At 38.8% G+C, this 24,861-nt stretch overlaps 1 long non-coding RNA gene across 1 annotated transcript; it reads left to right on the top strand.

Moving 5' to 3' along the window:
* The first annotated feature begins 1,185 nt into the window (after window positions 1-1,185).
* On the top strand, window positions 1,186-24,230 carry LOC134739324 (uncharacterized). The gene is made up of 2 exons (XR_010125941.1): window positions 1,186-18,777; window positions 20,809-24,230. It is a non-coding gene; the product is annotated as an uncharacterized LOC134739324 (long non-coding RNA).
* Window positions 24,231-24,861: the final 631 nt, after the last annotated feature.

Raw genomic sequence — 24,861 nt, 5'->3', positions numbered from 1 at the left:
TCTGTTGCTGTACATTTGAATTGATTCCATATATAAGCTATTATAAATAGTTCTGTAATTAACATGAGAATGCAAATATCTTTTTGACACAGTGATATCCTTTCTTTTGGATATACAGCCAGGAGTAAAATTGCTGGATCATATAATAGATTTATTTTCAATGTCTTTCTGTAACCTCCATACTATTTTCTATAATGGCGATACTAATTTACAATTCCACCAACAATGTATACATTCACTAGTTTTTATATCCTCATTAGTACTTTTTATTTATTTATTTATTTATTTTTATTATAGCCATTCTAATGGCAGTGAGGTCGTACCTCATTGTGGTTTGGATTTGCATTTCTTTGGTGATTAGTAATGTAGAACATCTTTTTATGTTCCAGTAAGCCATTTTTGTATCTCTTTTTCACAAACATCTGTTAAGATCTTTTGCAATTTTTAAATTAGATTATAAGTGTATTTATTTTGAGATTTTAAAGTTTCTTATATATTCTGAATATTAGCCTTTTGTCATATGTATAGCCTGAAAACGTTTTCTTTCATTGCCTAAGTTGTCTCTTCAACCTTTTAGTTGTTTTTTTAATATGAAAAAGCATTTTAGTTTGACATAATGTTCTTTGCTTATTTTTGATTTTGTTGCGTATGTTTTGACATCTTATTTTAATAATCCTTTCCCAGTCCAATGTTATAAAGCTTTTTTTATGTTTTTGTCTAATAGTTTCATAATTTATGGCATTACATTTAAGTCTTTAGTTTGAGTTGATTTTCATATATGGCAATGCTCAATGGTCTAGTAGAATTTTTCTGAATATAAATATTTAAATGGCCCTGCACCATTTATTGAAGAGATTAGCTTTTCCCTAAAGTGTGTGTTTGGCAATTTTGTTGACAATCAGTTGGCTTTAGGTGCATAAATTAACTTCTGGGCTTATTGGGCACATTAGTCTATTTGTTGGTTTTTATGCCAGTACAGTGCTGTTTTGGTTACTATAGCTTTATAGGAAGTTTTGAAGTTTGATAAAGTGATGCCTTTAGCTTGGCTTATTTTGCTCAAAGTTGTTTGTTTATTCAGACTTTTTTGTGGATCCATATCAATTTAAAATATTTTTTCTACTTCTTTGAAAAAATGTCATTGATATTTTGATAAAAATCAAGTTACGTCTGTAGATCACTTTGGATAGCTATATCAACAGTATTATTCCAGTGTATAAACACAAGATTTTTTCATGTACTCATTTGTATTTTATATTTTTTATCCATGTTTTGTTGTTCTCAGAGTAGAGATCCTTTACCTTTTTAGTTAAGTTTGTTGCTAGGTGTATTAGTCGGGCTTCCCTGGAGAGATCACAAGATCCCACAATAGGTTGTCTGCAAGTTTGAGGAGCAAGGAGAGGCAGTCCACGTCCCAAAGCTGAAGAACTTGGAGTCTGGTTTTTGAGGGCTGGAAGCCTCCAGCACAGGAGAAAGATGTATGCTGGGAACCTAGGCCAGTCTCTCCCTTTTACATTTTTCTGCCTGCTTTATATTCACTGGCAGCTCATTAGATGGTGCTCACCCAATTAAGAGTTGGTATCCCTTTCCCAGCCCACTGACTCAAATGTTAATCACGTTTGTCAACATCCTCACAGGCACACCCAGGATCAATGCTTTCCATCCTCCAATCAATTTGACACCCTGTATTGACCACCACATTAAGTATTTTAATTTTTGCATACCTTTTGCGTATGCAGAAGAAGCATTGGATGAAATTCAATATTCATTATGATGAAAACTCTTAACATATTAGGAATAGAAGGTATGTGCCTCAAAACAATAAAGGTCATTTATGACAAAGCAATGCTAACATTATACTGAATAAGGAAAAGCTGAAAGCTTTCTCTGAGATCTGGAACAACACAAATCACCCCCACTTTCAGCCCTCTTATTCATCATAGTACGGGAAGTCCTAGGCAAGGACATTAGGCAAGAGGAAGAACTAAAACTCATACTAATTGGAAAGGACGAAGTCAAATGGTCTCTGATTGTGGACAAACTAATCTTATATGTGAAAAACTCTAAACACTACACCAAAAACTATTAGAACTACTAAACAAATTCAATAACATTGCAGATGCGCACCACTACTCCTGACAAATTTTTGTTATTTTTCATAGAGACAGGGTTTTGCCATGTTGCCCAGACTAGTCTCAAAATCCTAAGTGCTATAGGTATTTTCTTTGTTGTTACTATAGATATTACCAAGAATAACTACTATTGCCTATAAAACCCTGCCTCTTTATGGCTCCCTAAGTGTTTTCTTGATGTCACAAATTATATCATTTTGTATTATAAATCTATTGGCACAGATTTACAGTCATTTTTAAGTCTTTGTTATCTCAAATATATAGCAGAAGTAAAGTATTCTGTGCATCTTCATTATAATAACAAAGAATATAGTTAGAGTTGGTAAAGTTTCAGTAAATTTTAGGTAATTTTCTCCCTCAAATTTTGAGAGTTCTCAGCCACTTTTTGTTTATTGAAATAACTTTGCTGCTCTCTTTCCTCTCTTTTTATTTTAGAATTCCCATTATAAGTATATTGGCCATTTTAATGGTATCCCAGAAGTCCCTTAGGCTCTCTTAATTTTTAAAATTATTTTTAGCCTTCACAGCCTATAATTTCAAATGACTTCTTATCAAGCTTGCTGGATTTTTTCCTGCTAGATCAAACCTGTTGCTGGACCTTCTAGTGAATCTCTAAATTCAGGTATTTTACTTTTCAGCTCCACACTTTATGTTTCTATTTTGTACTTTTAATCACTTCCTTGATAATCTCATTATCTTCATGCATTGTTTTCTTTTTCTGTTTAGTTTTCTATGTTATTCTTTAGCTGACTGAGCATCTTTAAGCTAGCTGTTTTAGCCAGGCACAGTGACATGTGCATGTAATTCCAGCTACTTTGAAAGCTAAGGCAAGAGGACTACTGTATTAAACAATTCTTATGCTGCTAATAAGGACAAAAACAAGACTAGGTAATTTATCATGAAAAAAGATTAATTGTCTCACAGTTTCACATGGTTAGGGAGGTCTCACCATTATTGAAGCAAGAGACTTTGTTCAGGGGAACCTCCACTTACAAAGCCATCAAATCACATGAGACTTATTTGCTATCATGAGAACAACACGGGAAAATCCGACTCCCATGATTCAATTACCTCCTACTGGGTCCCTCCCAGGACATGTGGGGATTATTACAATTCAAGGTGTGATTCCGTCGGGAACACAGAGCCAAACAATATCAATTACTTAAGGCCAGGAGTTTGAGACCACCTTGGGCAATATTGTGACAAGCTGTATGTAAAAAATATTTCTACAGATTAGCCATGCATGGCGGAATGTTCCTGTAGTCTCAGGAAGTTGGAGGCTGATGTAAGACTATTGCTTGAGTTCACCAGGAATATGAGACTGCATTGAGCTATAATCATGGTATTGTATTCCTGTGTGGGTGAGAGAGTAAGACCTCTTTTTAGAATTTCAAGTTTATTTTAGATTTAGGAAGTACCTACACAGGTTTTTTACATGGGTATTTTTTATAATGCTGAGGTTTGAAATGTGAGGAATTCCATCACCCAGGCAGTGAGCATAGTACTAAGTAGACAGTTTTTCAGTTCTTTGTCCCTCCCTCTCTCCACCCTCTAAGAGTTGTCTATTATTTTTGTTTTTATGTCCATTTGTACCCGGTGTTAATTTCCATTTATAAGTGAGAACATGCAGTATTTTCATTTTCCATTTCTGCATTAAATTGCTCTGTATAATGGCCTTTAGTTCTATTAACGTTGCTGCAAAGGACAAGTTTTTTTTTTTTTTTGTCTTTTTTTTTGCTAAGTAGTATTGGTGTACATGTGACACTTTTTGTATTCAATTTACCATTAATAGGCTTTACACGGTGGCTGACGCCTGTAATCCCAGCACTTTGGGAGGCTGATGTGGGTGGATCATGAGGTCAGGAGATCGAGACCATCCTGGACAACATAATGAACCCAGTCTCTACTGAAAATATAAAAGTTAGCCGGGCGTGGTGGCATGGGCCTGTAGTCCCAGCTACTCGGGTGGCTGAGGCAGGAGAATTGCTTGAACCTGGGAGGCGGAGGTTGTAGTGAGCTGTGATCATGCCACTGCACTCCAGCCTGGGCAACACAGTGAGATTTCATCTCAGAAAAAAAAAAATTACCATTAATAGACATCTAGGTTGATTCAAGTCTTTCCTCTTATAAATAGTGTAGTGATGAACCAACAAGTGCATGTGCTATTTTGGTAGAAGAATTTATTGTCTTCTGGGTATATACCCAGCGGTGAAATTGCTGGGTTGAATCATAGTTTAACCCTCAGTTATTTGGAAAGTCTCCAAGCTGCTCTCCACAGTGACTGAACTAATTTGTATTCGTATGAACAGTGTATAAGTGATTTTTTTCCCTGTAAAACCTCTTCAACATGTATTATCATTTTACGTTTTAACAAAAGCCATTCTAACTGGTGTACGATGGTGTCTTATTGTGGTTTTTATTTACATTTCCTTGATGGTTAGTGATGATGAGCATTTTTCATGTTATTTGGCCACTTGTATGTTTTCTTCAGAACAGTGTCGGTTATTGCCCTCTTTTTCATGGGGTAATATTTTGCTTGTGAATTCTTTAAGTTTCTTACATGTTGTGAGTATTAGATTTTTTCAGGTTCATAGGTTGTGAATATTTTTCCCATTCTGCTAACTTTGGGGTTAGTTTGTTTTTATTTTTCTAGTTTCTCTAAGTGTGATTTTAAATTGTTAGTTTGTGATCTTTCTAACTTCTTGATGCAGGTATTTAGCACTCTCAACTTTCGTCTTAACAGTGCTTTTCCTACATCCCAGACATTTTGTTATATTGTGTCTCTTCATCTATTTCAAAATTTTTTTAATTTTCTGCCTTAATTTTGTTGTTTACCCAAAATTCATTCAGGAGCAAGTTGTTTAATTTCAATATCATTCTGTGATTTTGTGAGATTTTCTTGGTATTGATTTTTAGCTTTGTTCCATTGTGGCCTGACAGTATGTTTGGCATAATTTTAATTTTTAAATAATGTATGGATAATTGCTTTATGGCTAGGAAGTGGTCAATCCTAGTGTATATTCTGTGTGCAGATGAGAAGAATTTACTTTCCATAGATGATGTGTGGCGTATACTATAAATGTCTATTGGTTTCAGTTGATCAAGTGTCAAATCAAACTCCAGAATTTCTTCGTTAATTTTCTGCCTAGATAATCTGTCAAACACTTAGTGGGGAGTTGCATTCCCCTACTATTATTGTGTGTCTACTTGAGTATTATTGTAGGTCTAGCAGTACTTGTTGTGTAAGTCTATGTTCCCCAAAGTTGGGTCCATCTACATTTAGGATAGTTAAGACTTCTTGTTGAATTGAACCCTTTATCGTTATGCAATACTTTTTTTATTTTATTTTACTATTAATTATTTAAAGTCCTTTTTTCTTAAAAGAGAAAAAATTCCAGGTATGATGGCTCATGCCAGCACTTTCAGACTGAGGCAGTAGGATTGCCTGAGACCACGAGTTTGAGACCAGCCGAGGCAATATAGCAACATTCTGTTTGTACACATTTTTTTTAAAGAAACTATACAGGAGTGGTCGTGTGCACAACTGTGGTCATATTTACTCAGGATACATAGGTGGCATGACTGCTTGTCTTCAGAAATTTGAGGTTACAGTGAGCTGTGATTGCACCACTGCACTCTGTCCCAGGAGATAGAGTAAGATCCTGTGTTTTGGTACTAGTACCATCCTGTCTTGGTTACTGTGGCCTTTTAGCATAGTTTGAAGACAGCTAGCGTGATGCCTCCACCTTTGTTCTTTTTGCTTAGTATTGTCTTGTCTATGCAGGATCTTTTTTGATTCCATATGAAATTTAAAGTAGTTTTTTTTTTCTAATTCTGTAAAGAAAATCAACGGGAGCTTGATGGGGATAGTACTGAATTTACAAATTTCTTTGTGCAATATGGCCATTTTCACAATATTGATTCTTCCTATCCATGAGCACGGATTGTTTTCCGTTTGTTTGTGTCCTCTTTCATTTCCTTGAACAGCGGTTTGTAGTTCTCCTTGAAGAAGTCCGTTACATCCCTTTTAAGTTGGATTCCTAGGTATTTTATTCCCTTTGTAGCAATTGTGAATGAGAGTTCACACATGATTTGGCTCTCTGTTTGCCTATTATTGCGTATAGGAATGCTTGTGATTTTTGAACATTGATTTTGTATCCTGAGACTTTGCTGAAGTTGCTTATGAGTTTAAGGAGATTTTAGGCTGAGATGATGGGGTTTTCTAGATATACAATCATGTCATCTGCAAACAGAGACAATTTGACTTCCTATTTGAATACACTTTCTTTCTTTCTTTCTTTGGCTGATTGCCAGAACTTTCAATACTATATTGAATAGGAGTGGGGAGAGATGGTGTTCTTGACTTGTGCAGGTTTTCAAAGGGAATGCTTCCAGTTTTTGCCCATTCAGTATGATATTGGCTCTGCATTTTTCATGAATAACTCTGATGATGTTGAGATAGGTTCCATCAATACATAATTCATTGAGAGTTTTTCCCATGAAGAGGTGTGGAATTTTATTGAAGGTCTTTTTTGCATCTATTGCGATAATCATGTGGTTTTTGTCATTTGTTCTGTTTATGTAATGGATTACATTTATTGATTTGCATATGTTTAATCAGCTTTGCATCCCAGGGATTAAGCTGACTAGATCATGGTGGATATGTTTTTGATGTGCTGCTGGATTCGGTTTGCCAGTATTTTATTGAGGATTTTCGCGTCGATGTTCTTCGGGGATACGGGCCTGAAATTTTCTTTTTTTGTTGTGCCTTTGCCAGGTTTTGGTTTCAGGATGATGCTGGCCGCATAGAATGAGTTAGGGAGGAGTACCCCTTTTTCTATTGTTTGAAGTAGTTTCAGAAGTAATGGTACCAGCTCCTCCTTGTACCTTTGGTGGAATTTGGCTGTGAATCCGTCTGGTCCTCGACTTCTTTTCGTTGGTAGGCTAGTAATTACTGTCTCAAATTTAGAACTTGTTATTGGCCTATTCAGTGATTCGACTTCTTACTGGTTTGGACTTGAGAGGGTATATGTGTCCAGGAATATATCCATTTCGTCTAGATTTTCTAGTTAATTTGCAAAGAGGTATTTACTATATTCTTTAATGATTCTTTTTATTTTGTGGGATCAATGGTTATATCGCCTTTATCATTTCCTTTTGCATGTATTTCATTCTTCTCTTCTTCCTTATTTGTCTGGATAGTAGTTTAATTATTTTCTTGATCTTTTCAAAAAACAGCTCCTGGATTCATTGATTTTTTTGACGGGAGTATTGTGTCTCTATCTCCTTCAGTTCTACTCTGATCTTAAATCTTGTCTTCTGCTATCTTTTGAATTTGTTTGCTCTTGTTTCCCTAGTATTTTTATTGTGGTGTTATGGTGTCTATTTTAGACCTTTTCTGCTTTCTCTTGTGGGCATTTAGTGCTATAAGTTTCTCTTTACACACTACTTTAGCTGGTTCATATTTTACTTTTTAAGCCCTCGGTCTTTCTTTTTCATCATGATAGTCTTGACTGTTTTATGTTTCTGTAATGTAAAATTGACTACACAGTATTTACAAAGATTTTACCAAAATATTTTATTGAGAATGTACAAACCTGTCAGTCAATTAGAGGAGAAGTTACATTATAGTAATAAGTAGCCACAAAACAAAACCCCAAAAGACATCCAAACCAGAATAAAACAAAACATTTTAACAAAAACAAAAAGAACAAACTCTCAACAAATTTGTGCAGTTTATATCACAAAGATGCTCACATCTCCACTCTGAAGAGAGCTTTTAGAATTTCATTTAAAACATGGCAAAGACATTATCCCACACTTCACACACAAAAAAATAAATTTATGCAGCTGTTAACACACGAACGTACTATCAAGCTCAGATATAATCAAAATTAAATATTTCACAAGAGATTCTACAGTTTGGGAGAAATAGAAAAGTGTTTTTTTCTTTTCTCCAGGCCCACAAGTCTAGTTTCTTGGGCTCCCTCAATATTCTGGGGGTTTTCATCAGCTACCCAAAATATAGGAAGCACAGAGCAGGTGGTGGCTGAATGTGGGTTATCCTGTGAAACCATATTTAAGATGAGAGCCCTTGGTCAATTGTATTGTAATCAGCTGGCTCACGAAAGAAGACCTGGCTGTCCAGATCTCTACACCTCCTGCACTGGGTATGACAGGGGGCCTGAGAACCCATGGGGCCCAAACCCTCCCCATCCCAAAAACCATCCAGTATTGAGGACTCTGACACCAAATTCTCACAGAGCATATGCTTATGAAGCTTTACATTTAATTTCTCATTACAATTGGGTAATTGAGGTCCCAAAAGAGGCAGGGACTTGTCCAGATCTCAGGAGGTAGGCAGGCTCCAGAGCATTAGGGAGGGCTCCACCTTCCTTGGCCTTGGCTCCATCCCACCTATCAGGTTTGTTTTGGAAATTAGAGTCTGTAGCTACACATTCAAGGGCACAGAAAATGAGCAGATCTAGGGTTCTTTTCACATGGGTACCTCTCCATATCAGTTTCAAGATGACAGGACTGGGGTTCTGCATCCAGCTCTGAGGGCACCTGGAAGTAAAATGAGCTATGCTCCACTTCAGCCTAATGTAGACAATGCCTGCAGGAAAGCCTGTTTTATTCCTCATAAAAAGGAGTGCCTGAAGTGGGTGACCTCGATGATTTCACATACTCATAAGTGTCTGCCACCTTGCATTCTTGCTCTGAGACTGCAAAAACGCATCCACTCTCTGCAGGTCCTTCAAATCAGAGGGAACCATGGCCACTTGAGAGGCTTCTTGGGTAGATTTAGATGAGACAGTTAAATGTGCCATAGCATTGGACTCCGAGGCTGAAGTCCACGAAAATCCCAACTACTTTTGGGTTCTTAAGGTCCTCATTTGAAAGTGGTAGAAAATGATTTCACTGGATAAGGGGAGGATACCTCATGAGTAAATAGCACAACCGAAATTGTGGAGGCAAAGAGAGGGCAAAAGGGGATTCCTAGGTCATTCATTATACTTGGGACCTTCAGATCCTGCTACTTTATCCCCTAGGACCTTGAAGAACCAGTGTCTTGAAGACACAAAAATCAAGGTACGTGATTTGTTTCGTAGTACTCCTGCATGGGGCTGTAGTATTAGTGATGACCTGGAGGTGGTTACAGCCTGCTGTTTCTGGTGTCCACTGAGCTTTGCTGGAGCAGCTGGAACAAGTAAGAGTCACACATCCCATGTTGTTATGAGTGACCTCCACATTATCATGTGGTGAAAAGAGGAAGGGATATTAGAGATCCCCCATATAACCACAGCCAGTCTGTTTTCCCTTAAACTCACCCCTTGCCAGCTAACCTGGTGGGTCAAACATGTGGTACAGAAAATTATTACATCATGCCTGCACCCCCCAACTCAGGACCAAACAGTCTGAGGACAGCTGGACAAAAGTACTAAAGCAAGTATATGTGAATGGAAAGAGCAAGAACTATAATATAAAGTAGATTGTTGAGAATAAAAGCTGGAAAATTATTGCATGGGAGGACCTCAGGCCTCACTGAGGTGACTTTTAATCCATGATGAGGATGACAACAGGAAGGCATCTGCACAAGAATGTGTCAGGGAGAAGCCACCTTTAGTGAAGAGACTCATAGGTGTGAGTTTGACAGAGGTTACAAAGGAACTAATTTGGCTGCAGACAGCCTGAGGAAGATATAAGCAGAGGGATGGAGAATCCTAAGACCTGGGAGATGAGGTTAGATATCTGCTCCTTTCTGACAACATTGCCCTAAAACTCAGGACTTTTCAACGACATATAATATCTCATAATTTGTGTGGGCCAGAATCTGGACACAGTTCAGCTGGCTACCTCTGCCTTCAGGTCTTTTATGAGACTGGGGCTGTGGTCTGAACAGAACCTGGACTGGCAAAGTATGAGCCTTTAAGCTGACTCGTGTGAAAATTTGCAGAGTTTAGTGTGGACAGACAGCCTGACTTTCCTTCTCTCTACTGGTCTGAGCACCCCCTAAGGTCTTTGTTATGTGAGTCTCTACATGGAGCATCTCATAGCATTAGAGCTTGCTTTCTGTGTTTGAAGAATACAATAGAGAGAAAGAATTAGACAAAAAGGTTTACACAAAAAGAGACAGAGAGAAAGATCAGGGCGCAAACAGGAAAAACCCAGTAGGAGAAAAATGAGAGATTTAAAAAAATCTTGACAGGGTGCGGTGGCTCACACCTGTAATCCCAGCACTTTAGGATGCTGAGACGGGTGGATCGCCTGAGGTCAGCGGTTTGAAACCAGCCTGGACAACATGGTGAAACCACTGTCTCTTCTAAAATTACAAAATGAGCCAGGTGTGGTGGCACATGCCTGTAATCCCAGCTACTTGGGAGACTGAGGCAGGAGAATCACCTAAACCTGGGAGGCGAAGGTTCCAATAAGCCGAGATCACACCACTGCACTCCAGCCTGGGATACAAGAGTGAAACTGTGTCTCAAAAACAAAAACAAACAAAAAAAAAAACAAAGAGAGAAAAAAAGACTTGAGAGTTACAATAATTTTTCTTCTATATTTGTGTTAAAATTGTAACCCCCGGTGTAATGCTATAAGGAGGTAGGATGTAATTAACCCCTGAGGGTGGGACCCTCATATAGAGATTACTGGCTTTATACAAGAAACTGCAGAGGGCTCTCATCCTCCTTTTACAAAATGAGGATAAAACCTGAAGTGCGCAGTCTGAAATTCAGAAGCGAGTCATCACCAGAGCTCAACCATGCTGACACCCTGATCTCAAATTTGAACCTCTGGAAGTATGAGAAATTAAGTCCTGTTGTCTATAAGCTGCCTATCTATGGTTCTTTGGCATAGCAGCCTGAACTAATACAAAATTGAAATCCTTTTCTGTATTTCATTGGACAGAAGCTGAGTTTGTACTCTCTACACTGTTAAGAAAAATGGCTTAAAAAACGGATCTTCAGAATGAAAGATAAGAAACGGCTTGTTGAAACACTAAAATTTTATCCGCTTATGAGATTTTTAAACATTGGCTGAAATTGTTGGAACCAATATGGCCAACTGAAGTCCATGAAGAATCAGTCTGCAGATGTTAGAGCCCAAATTTCCTTTGTGTGTTTCATACTATCTCTCCCTGAATTTGCATGTGACCTGTGAGGAAGCAAGAAGAGATGACTGTGTATGTCTCATGACTTTGCATATTCCTGCTTCCCTTCCAGCAATCCCCTACAGAACTCACTTCTTAGGCCTTTTCTAATCACTGCCTTAAAGCCAGTATCACAAAACAAATTTGATCTGGACTTCTATCTCCTTGTTGGCCAACCTACAAGATGATATTTTCCTCAAAACCGAAGGGCCATACTACTGGCGTCAGCCAGTAGGCCATTTTATTCAATAAAAACCGAGTCACTAACCACCTAGTTCTGGGAGACTTTGTGAAGACTTCCCCTGTCATAGGCATGATAAGGCACATAGATATGATTCTAAATATAAAGAGAAAGCACTAGAAAGTTGAATTCCTGTATTAGTGCATTCTCATACTGCAATGATGAAGTACCTGAGACTGGGTAACATAAAAAAGTTTAATTGACTCACAGTTCCACATAATTGTGGGGGCACCTCAGAAACCTTCCAATTACAGTGGCTGACAAGTGAAGTTAGTGAGAGCAGGGGATATACCAGATGCTTATGAAACCATCAGATCTCGTAAGAACTCACTATCACAAGGACAGCACGAGGAAAACCCGTCCCCATAATCCAATCAACTCCCCTCAGGTTTTTCCCTTAACACCTGGGGGTTATAATACACAATGAGGTTTGGTTGGGGACAAGCAGCTAAACTATATGAATGCCAGAGGACAATATCTACATTTAATTTCAACTTCATACTGGAGCAGAATGAAAATGAGGCCCAGTGGAGAAGTGACATTCCCAAGATCACCCTGCCAGACCAAAAGCCTGTTTGAGTTGTGGCCCATGCTACCTCCCACCTATTCTCCTAATGCTTCCATCTCTAAGTGTGTGCATCATCTACAGGTGACATCACCTCATTATTTTTATGTCTTATCTTATATACACCTAATACATTGCATAGGAAGTAGATGTTAGCATCATCCCCACTGTGCATGCTAGGAGGCTGGGGAAGCCTCGAATACACAGTGACTTGTATTGGGTCCCAGAGATGGTAAGAAAAACAAGGTTATGTTCCAGCTATCTCTTCTATCCTGGAACCCAGGCTGCATTTAGTTCTTTCCAGGGAATTAAGGGGAAGTTGTGTTTGCCTAATTGTGGACAAATAAAGAGATGACATGGAAGAGGAGACTGAACCATCAGTAGCACAGTGGGGCCTTTGGGTAGGTCTTACAGAAACAAGGGGCCCAGTAGATGGAACCTTGAAGAGTTTAACACACTTTCTTGGTGACAGAACCCAACAGCAGTTAAGAAACCAGGAACCCACATTCTTGAGACAGCTCTGTATCCACCTCTGTTGGTGAGAGATGCCCAAGAGAGTGAGATGTTCTTTCACTGTGCCCTGAAATTTCTGAGTTTTGGCCTTACAAAGACTCAATGTAAAAGTCTTATCTGATAGCACGGATGTCAACTCAGCCTTCATCGCTGATGCCCCTGGCTATTGGCCGGGTGCACCTGCAAATAACATAGTGCAGCCCAAGACAGGCCCCTCCACACCAGGCCTCTCTTGTCAACTCATCTGGGCAGTCCCACACCACTTCTTGGTACCATGAGTTGTAGGGGGAACAAGAGGGAGGGCACTCTTCTTGGAGTGAAGCAGACTGTCAGGTGTTGGAACCCTTGTGTATCTGTCTTGTTCATACCCAGGCCATAGCTGGCAGAATAAAAAGAAGAGCGTTGGAGAACGAGTCTGTGCACTCAGATGTGAATTCCAAGACTTTAACTTGTCCTCTGGTTTCCTTCCTTGATGGAGATTTATACAGATTCTCCTTATGTGCCTAATCTGAAGAGCAGAATTTCTTTTCTTTTCTTTTCTTTTCTTTTTTTTCTTTTCTTTTCTTTTCTTTTCTTTTCTCCTTCTCTTATCTTTTCCTTTCTTTCTTTCTCTTCCTTTCTTTCCTTCTCTCTCTCACTCTTTCTTTCTTTTGATGAAGTCTCGCTCTGTCACCCAGGCTGGAGTGCAGAGAAAAGCAGAATTTCTAATGGAGGTGTCACATACGGTGAACAAGGCAGACCACTGACTTTTCTTTGCGTGGTTTCTAGGCACTTTTTACAAAGCTGCATTCAGATTGATGAGGAGCTGTTTGATGTGGCCAACTCCTTCCTCTTTTTGGAAAAAGGGCAGGTGCACTAAACAAGCAACCTCAGCCAGCACCGGGCTGTGCTGAGAGAAGCCACATAGGGGTCTCTACAGACAGAAACCCGAGAAGACCGGGACAGACCCAGGACCCAGACTCAAATATGAAAAATTTCTGGGCTTTCTCCTGCGGCCTTCCCATGTGTAACTCATAGTCTTGTTTCAGTGGAATCTGACCTTCATTGGTCTCAGTGGCAATTGGTTATGTGGAAAGTCTCTGTTCACACACTTGTGTGAATAACAGAAAAGACTTTTGTATTGTTTTCATTTTACAATAGGTCATGAGTATTTACGCCTGTGGCTGCAGTTTGTATTAGTTTCCTACCCCAGGTATCTCCTGCAGAATGCAGCTTCAGTCCTACCAGACCCTCAAAACTTAAAAGCTAACACTATTACTAGGGAGGATTTCACAGGAAAATGGAGAAAGTGTTACACACAAAAAAGGTTAAACTACTCTATGCAATGTGTTATCTCAAGAACTCATCTCTGTAGCCCATCAGGGCAGGAGCTGGGCTCTCACTTTTTGATAATATTCCATAAGGGAGGTTCTTCCCCACAGCGTTTAGTCTTCCGACGCTGGTGCAGCCTGACATGATGACATTCTACTTTCATGTGGGTCATGCTGCAGGGAATATTCTGTGAGTGTCCTAATAGGCTGGAATCATTTGCGAGGGTGAAGCCCATCTTTGGTGCTCTCTTTTCTGTTATCTTCTAATTAGCTTTATTCTAAGCAAATCCATGTCTATTTTATTTATCTGTTTATTTACTTATTTTTATGTATGGAAAAACACATTTTTTTATTTACTTATTTATTTAGAGACAGGGTCTGCCTCTGTCACCCAAGCTGGATTATAGTGGTAGAGTGGTGTGATCATGGCTCATTGAAGCCTCAAACTCTTAGGCTCGAATGATTCTCTCACTTCAGCCTCCTGTGCCACCATGGCCTGCTAGTTTATTTTAATTATTTATAAAGAAGGAATCTCATTATGCTGCCCAGGCTGGTCTCAAACTCCTTGGCCCAAGCAATTCCCTCATCTCAGCCTCCCAAAGCACTGGGATTAAAAACATGAGCCACTGTACTGAGCTGTGCCTACTTCAAAAGACTGAAAATAAAAATAGATAAATCTATGCCAAATTAAAAAACAAAGCAATAGTTTCCAGGTCTTAGATACAGACAATTCTGTATCACGAAGAATGGCAAAAGGCTTATTTAGCTGTTAAAATGATTTGCTTATATTTCAAAAAGCAGAGAAAAAAAGGTACATATAAAAGTTTACCAGGCTAGACAAGGTGGTTCAGCCTGTAATCCCAACATTTGGGGAGGCCAAGACAGGAGGATCTCTTGAAGCCAAATGTTTGAGTCCAGTACAGGCAACATGGTGAAATTCTGTCACCATAAAAAAATAAACTAAAATAAATATGGCTGGGCATGTTGGCTCACTTCTGTAATCCCCGCACTTTGGGAGTTGGAAGCAGGTGGATAACGAGTTCAGGGGTTAGAGACCAGCCTGGCCAAAATGGTGAAAGCCTTTTTCTCCTAAAAATAATAACAATAAAAAATAAACCAGGCATGGTGGTTTGCACCTGTAGTACCAGCTACTCAAAAGGTTGAGGCAGGAGAATTGCTTGAACCCGGGAGGCGGAGGTTGCATTGAGCTAAGATCATGCCACTACACTCTAGCCTGGCCCACAGAGCAAGACACTGTCTTGAAAAATAAAATAAAATGAAATAAATAAAGTTAGCCAGGCATGGTGGTGCATGCCTATAGTCCTAGGTAATTAAGAGGTTGACGCAGGAGGACTTCTCAAACCCAAAATGTTAAGGTTACGGTGAGCTATGATTATGCCATTGCACTTCAGACTAAGTAAAAGAGTAAGATTCTTTCTCAAAAAATTAATAATAAAAGTTTTGTAAATTACATTGTTTAAGAAAAGGGAAAAGGAAAAAATATATTGTTTTTATTTTCAAATGGGAGAATAGAGCCTCTCATTTCTAACTTGTATTTCCTCCTGCAAAAAGTTGTTCTAGGTCCGTGGTCTTGAACTACTGGACATCTGAATTTTAGTAGGTGCTGGATTCAGGCAACTGAAGGGTGGCCTTGGGCACACTGTGTGCACATAAAAAAAAGGGTTTGAGGTGAACTAGAAGGTAAAAGAGGGGAAAGTGCTATTAAGAACCCACAATTGGGAGACAGTATAGGGTTGGTGGAAGGACTGGTTCATGGTACAGATACTGACCCAGGTGAAACTTTGTTCTGACTTATTTCTATGTCCATGCAGGAAGGTGAGATTATGATCAGGTGGCACAGAAACCTGGGATGGTGAAAAAACCAGGTTGCCACTGCAGATTCAGTGTCTGAGGTAGAGCATATGCCAGGGGCCTTGTAGGCACATGTGTGGGTTTTTGGTGGGAAAGTCTATGAGGAAAGGTAGCGTGGCAACAATCTTGATGCCGAAGCCCTGTCCTGGGAGGGGCTTGACCAAATCAACACGCAGTGCGTATGTTCGGTGGGTGAAAAACATGTGGTGGCCTCAGGTTAGCAGGAAGGCAGAGGGCATCTGTTCTCAGAAATTCTTCCCTCAGAGTCCTTGGTCCTTCTCACCCTGGGAGGATGCCTGGAACCACAGGGCAGTGCATGGTGTAGCAGGCTGTGTGCGGAGCAGAGCCTACCTTCCCCGAGACACCTGGAGTCTCTCTCCAGCAGAGGACCCCACATTGTCTTTTTTCTTACATCACTTTTGATCCTAAATGTGTAAAGTTCCCTGAAAACCCACTGATTCTCCAACACCCATTTGTTGCCCCAAAATTTAATTCTGACACAACTTAGAGTTCGCACAGACCCCACAAATTCAGGGTTCAGTCTCACATCACCGCTCTCACTGCAGAGGACAGTCACATGTCCCGGAAGCCCATCTATACTTCTGAGCCACCTCCAATAAATCTGAGACTCCCATAAACCCCTTTTCAAGTTAAATAATTTGACAGAATTACTTAAAAAAAACAACAACAAATAACTCTAATTATATTTACCACTTTATTATAAAAATATAACTCAGAAACAGCCAAATGGAAGAGATGTCTAGGGCAAGGAACAGTTGTGGGTGAAGGTAATCCTGGAAATAGCTATATTCAAAGAAATTCCTCCATTCTTTGTATTCTCAAAGAACAGCTGAGTGAAGAGAAACGTGCTTCCCATTATGACTTTGAGGATGCTCCCTGCTGTTTTTTTTAACCTATCACAAAGATGGACACAGATTGCAAATTCCTATTTTTAAAAATGAACAATCATTCAGTAATTTAGTCTTCAGTGGTCAAAACAAAGTACTCGTTACAAAAATTTTGCTTGTTTCTCTTCTTCCAACCAGCCCGTGAACTTTGACTCACCCACAGCCTCAGCAAACCTACAACCCTTATTTATACATACCCTTCCTAAGAACAGGCTGACTTCAAGGTGAAACATTACCTTATCTGGGATCAGATTTTGCTACCCTCCATCCTGTGCTTCCCTTCCTATCTTCTTTGTAAACTTGTTTTCTCCTCCCTATGAAATAAAGCCCTTTTCCACCTAATCTTTGAGATCCTCAAAGATCTAATCATTTGTACTTTTTCTTTCTTGCAATACTTCTTAGGTAACTTCTTAGACCAAATCTAGAAACAGTCTCAGGAGAATAACAATTCCATTCTAGAAATAATCTCCCAACATTTCTTCTATCTCAACCCCAACTGCATCTGCCTGTGAACTTCCAGCTTACCAAGGCTCTGTATCTTCTGGCAGTGACAAAGGCTCCTTCCATGGTTGGTGTGAGCAGGCTTGGACACCTGCAGGGAAGACACCCAGGAATAATCAACTGGGCCTTCAGTGGTCCCCTTTTGCAGGATCAAGGTGGGCCTTAGCTTTTAGTCAATGGTCTAAGACCTCTACTTACCAGTTAGAGTCATTCAGTTAGTTTTCAATTTAAAAAATACTTCATTTTTGAAGAATCCAGCAAAAATTATTCAAATCTAAGGTATAAGAGAGAGGAAGTTATGGCCGAGCATGGTGACTCATGCCTGTAATCCCTGCATTTTGGGAGGCCGAGGCGGGCAGATGACATGAAGTCAGGAGTTTGAGACCAGCCTGACCAACATGAAGAAACCCCGTCTCTACTAAAAATACAAAATTAGCCGGGTGTGGTGTTGTATGCCTGTAATCCCAGCTACTCAGGAGGCCGAGGCAGGAGAATCGCTTGAACCCGGGAAGTGGAGTTTGCAGTGAGCCGAGGTCGTGCCATTGCACTCCAGCCTGGGCAACAAGAGTGAAACTACATGTAAAAAATAAAATAAAATAAAAAATAAAATTTTAAGGGGCTTACATCTTATAACTCATCAAGAAAAGCCAAAGTGTCTATCCCTTTCAGAAAATAAACATGTAATTTAATTATGTTCATAACAAATCATTTGGGTAAACAATTAATCATATGTGAACACTTCCAGGGGGTGCGAAGTCTCAGCTCCTAAAACTTAGCATTACCTTCAGACACCCATATGGCAGCATATGGAACAGAGATATTCACTTGCACAAGTTCTCTGTTTTGAAAAAAAGAATAACTGATGGGATAAATTATGTAATTTGACAATTAATCTACCTCACTTGCTTGTGGATATGTATTCATTTCCTACCACTGTAGTGGAAGAGAGACTACCCCGGTCTTTACACCCGGTAGCATTTCCAACAGTAAGCTCTGAGATTCTTCTTGAAATCACCTCTCAAACAAATAAAAAACAGACCTGGGAAATGTGCTACAATCATTGTGCTGAAGAAATTGGTAAGTAATAATTTTTAGCAAATGAAATATATTACTACTTAATTGTACTCAAAATCCACCAACTTAATGTGTTTATAAATATTTTCATACCTTTGAAGCTCCACTGACAAAACATAATTTACAGTTAATGAAAAAGTGAAGTTAAAATAAATACAATAATATTTTCAAAGTGACAAAATTAGAACGCGACAATGCCAACTGAAACACAGACATATCTGACCCAAGGGTCAAGTCAAGCCATTCTATGACTTGGGATATTTTCCCTGCTCGTATCTTGTTCAGTGAAGTGGGTCATGAGCGTCCCACCAGGAGCCGCTACGCTGTGCTCCACTGTGTCTGTGAGGGGCATTTTACTTTGCGGGTTTTTGCACTGCCTCACTGGGTTGGGTTTCTTTGTCTTTTAAAATATTTTCTCTCCCTTCACCAATCTGAGAGCATTTTTTCCTCAGTATCAGCATGCAGTTGACTGGACTGCAGTGTGTCTCTAAGGAATGGAAACTAACCGTTGGGGTAAGAAATTCTTAATGTCCTAAGGGGTTTGCTTTTAGCACAAGGGTATACCTGGGGATTCCTTTCAGGTACAGTGCATCCAACCACTCCACAGATAGACTGCATTCCCATACCTTGGGCTGTTCCCTGAGAGGAGATGACACAAGGGATGCTATTTACTAGACACTTTAAGAGTCATGGCCACTGTTGGCATCTTGGGGAATCCTCAAACAGTTTTGAAACTCAAAACCAAAAAATAACAGGATGGCTGAGGATGTATTGCACTGTGAAGTTTCCGAAATGAAACCTGAACCCAAAGACATTCTGATGGGGTGTCTGTGCCAAGGGAATATTAAAGAAAGGGGCACAAAGGTTTTCTTTTTTGTTTCTTTTTCTTTTTTTTTCTTTTACTGTGGAGCGTCAGGGGATTATTATCTGCTTTCGTCTCCTGTAAAATGTCTACAAATGAAAAATATTTTTTTAAGTGTCATCGACTGCTTTTTGAAAAAATGAAGAATTAAACTAGTGTTTCTAAAATGTACAATTAAGAACAGTTGATAATATTGTGAGTTACACAATTTAGTTAATGTTGGTGAGTGTCAGGAAAGAACTGGAAATTTAAAATCTGGCTGCAAGCCAGAGTTAGGCTAGGGTAACAGGGTGGTAGATTTGAGGCCCTGTTTGCCACACATTTGGAAAATGCATGAGAAAACTAATTCTCTTTTGGAGTATTAAAACAACTAAAAAAACAGGCCATTGCATTGAGGTGGCTCTAGTGTCCTGAAGTTCTTACTGGAGAGACAGGCAAAGACCTCCCTAGATCCAAAAAGCTGCCCATTCTTCTCCTGCTGTGCACCTGATTAGATACTTTCCACTCCAGCACCCGTGATTGGGTAGAGTTCAATTCCCCATCCCGCCCCCTGAAGCCATGAGTGACATATGTGATTTGACACTGGATTGAATAAAGCAAGAATTATAGGTTTTTCCTGGAACCTTTTCTGGCAGGACTTCCTGCATGCACTGGACCCTGCCCCTGCCTGTAAAATACTTGCATTTACATTTGTGTGTAAGATTATTTTTATTTATGAATAATATATATGTGTTATTCATACATGGAAACAATATAATGACAATTATTTTAAAATTTCAGATTTTTTACTTTCCTGGCACACCCAGGCTTTAGAGCAGGCAGCCTGAGATTTCAAAAATGAGGCAATTCTCTAGGAAATAATAAGTGAGGCACATGTGAATTTTAAATATTCTAGTAGTTACATTTTAGTAAATACACAAGGCATGGTTGCCTGTGCCTGTAGGTCGAACTGTTAGGGAGACTGATGTAGGAGGATCACTTGAGGCCAGGAGTTTGAGACCAGCCCAGGCAATATAGAGAAAGCCATCTCTACAAAAAAAAAAAGAAAAAAAATTGAAAAATTAGCCAGTCATGGTGGTGCATGCCTTCGGTCCCAGCTACTGAGAAGGCTGGAGCTGGAAGATCGCTTGAGCCTGGGAGGTCAAGGCTGCAATGAGCCGTGATCACACCACTGCACTTCGCCTTATTGACAGAGCAAAACCCTGTCTCAAGAAACTGATCTCTGGAAAGGCATTTTCATTTTCTTCAATGTAGCCAAACATCTAGGTATGTGTTGAAGCCATCCTTTAATTTTTAACCGGGCAAGAATGTTTTCTAAGACCGCGAACTCCAGATTTCCGATGTGGCAAATCCTGAAGCGTACATGGATATCTCTCACAGCTAAAGTATCCCTCATCCCTACCCAGTGCTTCTTACCCCTGGCGCGAGAGAATCACCTGCGGGGAGGAAAACTTTCAAAATCCCTTAAACCCAAATTGTAACCGATCAATTAAATCAGAATCCTTGCAGTTGGATCTGAAAAAATTACGGTTTAAAGTTGTGCAGGTGATTACAATGTGTAGGCATCCCACAAAACCATGGGTTTAACCAGCAACCTTTGTTAGAAATGATTTCTCAAATGAATGTAAAAACGTTTGCTGCTGAATTATGACCTTTCCATTTTACTTGCTTTTCCTACAAAGTATATTTTGCAGACCCAGGCAGTGCTGCTTGCTCTATTCTTGATTCACCGAGTGCCGTGTGTGCTCAGTGCATCCTGTGCACGGGTCACTGTGCTGTGTGCCCTGGCCTGGGTGAGCATCATTCTTCGGGGAGAACCTTGCTGAAAACAAAGCTGCATTCCAAAAAGTTAAAACCATGCTACTTACCGTGTTGAGGTTAAAATTAAAAGACCTAGGGGACTCTTCCACAAGTTAAAACATAAATAAATAACTTGGAATATTAATATACACCTGATGATGTCCTGAGTGAACATGCCCCACTTTAAAACAAAACAAAACATTACTATTATTCTAAAATATTAATTTAGGATTGTTATGCAAATATGTACAGTTTAAATTTTTATTGATGTATAACATGCATACCGCAATATAAGCACAAAACGTTTATGGAATGCTTGATGAGTTATTACAGAATATATACACTTGTGTATCTAAGAATCAGATTTGTTCATGCCCTTGACACTTTCTCCTTCCAAAAGGTAACCAAGACCTTAAGAGATAAGTGCAGATAAACTTTGTCATTTTGTACAAGTGTTTTATTACAGAACATTAAAAACGTATACACGATACAAAAAAAAGTATAACAGACCAGTCACCCAGCTTTAACAGCTATTAGTCATGTGTCATTTTTGTGTCACTTATACTTCCAGCCATTCCCCCACCAATTTCATTTTTTTTAGGCTTTTTGGATAAAATGTATATTCATTGCAAGGTACAATGTGAACTGTAAATAGTAGAGAGATGGGGTTTCACCATGTTGGCCAGGCTGACCTTGAACTCCTCACCTCAGGTGATCCAACCGCTTCAGCTTCCCAAAGTGCTGGGATTACAGGCATGAGCCAATATACTCGGCCTGAGAATTCATATTTCTAACGAAGTACAAATCCATAGGTCACATGACAACTGCAATATCTATCTACAGTAGATACAGTTTGATGAATAAAATGAAAGGCAATTGACCTAAGGTGAAAAAAAAAAAACAAAAAGCAATCAAAGCATGGGTATTACGTGCTATCTGTAGGAGCATTTGGTTAAGAATAACAAACATACCAATTTTATCGTTTTAATAACCAAAATTGTCAAAATTTCTAGTTTTTCTTTCATAGAAATGCTCTCTGCAAGAAAAAATTTTCATATAGTGAGGGCAAAAATGACAACCATTTGCAAGTAAATGTCTTATGAAATTAAGTAGCAGATACCAACCTCACGACCTTCAGATAGTTAACCCAAACTCAATCATTTACATAGCAAGTGCAGATAATTTTCATAGCTTCCTATTAAAATTATATTTGAATGCTCTTACAAATTGTGACTGTTTTCACATAAAGTTCACTAACTAGTATTTTGTTTATGACATATGATAAATTCCACTTCAAGTCACCTTACATTTACTTAATTTTATTAGGCAGTGTCTGTCTACCACCCAGTAATACGTGGGGATTCTCCCTCCATTTGCACAGACATCATAGCTGGGGAAACAGGGATTCACAAGACCCAGGCTGTTCCCTACATATTTTTCCTCCTCAGACGTCAGTTCATCAGTCAGTCAAGTCATGTGAGAGTGGAGGCCATGTATTCCATATTCTTGGGCACTCTCTTCCAAGGAGGAAAAGGCCAGGAGGTCCTGTTAGAGGATGCACTCTGAGAGGCCGGGCTCCCTAAGGTGTGAGAGTTCTAACCAGCGGTGTAGACTTTTCAGGAGTGAGGAATGAGGCAGGTATTCCAAACCTGGAGCTTCATCACCTTTTGTTTCATCTCAAGACAACTCTGAGGGGCTGCTTTGGAACGTGTCTGGAAGGTGAACGTTGAAGAAGAGTGTGGGCTTTGATGTGACTCAGATGAGATCTTTCATGGGGAGACAGGAATTTAATGCCCAGAATCTGGGCTTGTGTCTTTGAGATCAGTGGGTTGCCTTTTTGTATCCAAGTCCATTGTTACTAGGTTGGAGGCTGGAGATTCTAAATGGCTTCCAGACCGCCTCTCTGATTCTCTTTTGGAGATGGGGTCTGAAAAAGACAATGTCAGTATTTTTGGGAAATTCTGGAAAGTCTGTTTGGAAACCTGTGAAGACCTCTTGCCTAGTGCCTAAGTGCTCAATGTGCACCCCTAGCCACGTAGATGTTTGGTAGGTATAGAGCTGGGTTTGCATTTATATCAGCAAAACCTATGGCAGAGTTGAAGAAGTAATCAGGACAAAGTGCCTTGGTCGCATGCCAGAGAACATCTTAAAAGCAAACTTCTAGCCTGCTGACTCTTGGCAATGAGTGTTGGGTCCTGGCCAAAGTGCCTTGAATGCATCATGAAGCCAATCCATAAATCCAACTTCTAATGGAGAAATGTTAATATTTTTTCAGTTTGAATCAATCAGAGTGAAATTACCATGCTATTGGTTTGTTTACTTTTTATTATTTCATATAAAATCTAAGACAAAATACATTAAACGCTTATTGACATATGTATTTATTCTTCACCTGGCTCATAACATTTGCCTAATTTTAAACTTTCTTCTATTATGTAGGTTTCAACTTATTTTATTGTAAGATATTTTTAAATCTAATACAGGCATTGTCACCTTTACATGTAATTTCATTTTATTTCATATATTTCCTATTCGCTTTCTATATTTAAATTATGGACTGTTTCATCATATAAAAAGCGTCATTTCTGTTTTAAAAATAATTCTTTGGGTTTTTTTGGTCTTGTAATTTCCATATTACATAGTAATGAGATAAATATTAATGTTTCCAGGGTATTTAAATTTTAGATAATTACTCATTGTATCCATGTGAAATTTGTTTTTACTGCATGTGCGGGTTGGAGAACTGTTTTCTCTTCTGATTCGTCTTTACTGTGATCTCCTCAGAGCTCATACCTCTCGTAGTTGGGGGATTGCAGTTTAGAATTCCAATAAATGGGGCAAATTCAACAATAACATAATGCAAATGAGTTTGAAAGGAGGACATGTCTTCAAAGCATACACAAATGGGCCTACATATGTACAACAATAATTTATAAGTTACAGTTAGGATGGAAAGTAAAAGTACAGAAAATTTGTTAAAGTAAAGTAAAATGGAGATCATGTCTCAATAATCTCTGAGCAGACAAAATTAGTTAGGTCTCATAAGTGATCTCGACCTGCTTGGTTTGCAAATAAAAGCAAAACTTAAATTATTTCTTGTAGCTGCATATTTAAAAAAGAGAAATTAAGCTCAACAAATCAGGAGTAGCCAACAACCTTATATAAATAGAAACTGTCCAACAAGGTAAACAGACAAACAGAAAACAATAAAAAAAGTTGTGCTACCACCAATTAAATGATTTCTTTGTTTCTACATTTTTCCAATAAATACTTGCTTCTTACACAGTCAGTGAAGCACTAAATATGTTTTGGTCTGATATTTTATAATTTATCAATTAGTCTTTCTCAAATAAACATTTTACAATTTCATTGTGTCTCAAATTACTTTTTAGCAGAATAAAATAAACTGGAATAAATATTACAATAATATGTACACAATATGAGAAAAAACAAAGTTTATGAAATATATGAAAGTAGACATAAGCAAAGAGACAGTTTGTACCGTATTCTTAGGCAGAAAAACGCAATATTGTCAACATCAATTGTCCTTAAGGTTATTTATAAATTCAATTTTGTTCCTATACAGATACCATTAAATATTGGAAGTACACGTTACTATAAAATATTATATATATGAAAACACAAATAAGAATAGACAAGAAAACTCTGAGAAAAAATTAAAACAAGACTGGCAAGCCCTTTGAAAAATCTTAATTGATTAAAAAACTCATAGGTCACTGAAACTAAACATTCAGAAATAGACCAAAGTGCCTAAGAAAGTGTCATAGGGCATCCAGGCTGCTATAACAAAGTTCCTTAGACTAGGTATAGGACAAACAACAGAAATGTATTTTTCACAGTTATAGAGGCTGGAAATGCAAGATCAAGGCAGCAGCAAATTTAGTATATGGTGAGAGCTCTGTTCCCCATAGATG

This window comes from Pongo pygmaeus, chromosome 23 (assembly GCF_028885625.2).
Source record: "Pongo pygmaeus isolate AG05252 chromosome 23, NHGRI_mPonPyg2-v2.0_pri, whole genome shotgun sequence".
In the NCBI taxonomy this organism is placed as follows: domain Eukaryota; kingdom Metazoa; phylum Chordata; class Mammalia; order Primates; family Hominidae; genus Pongo; species Pongo pygmaeus.
Note: the sequence above shows the minus strand (reverse complement) of the source record. Positions and strands in the feature narration are given on the sequence as shown.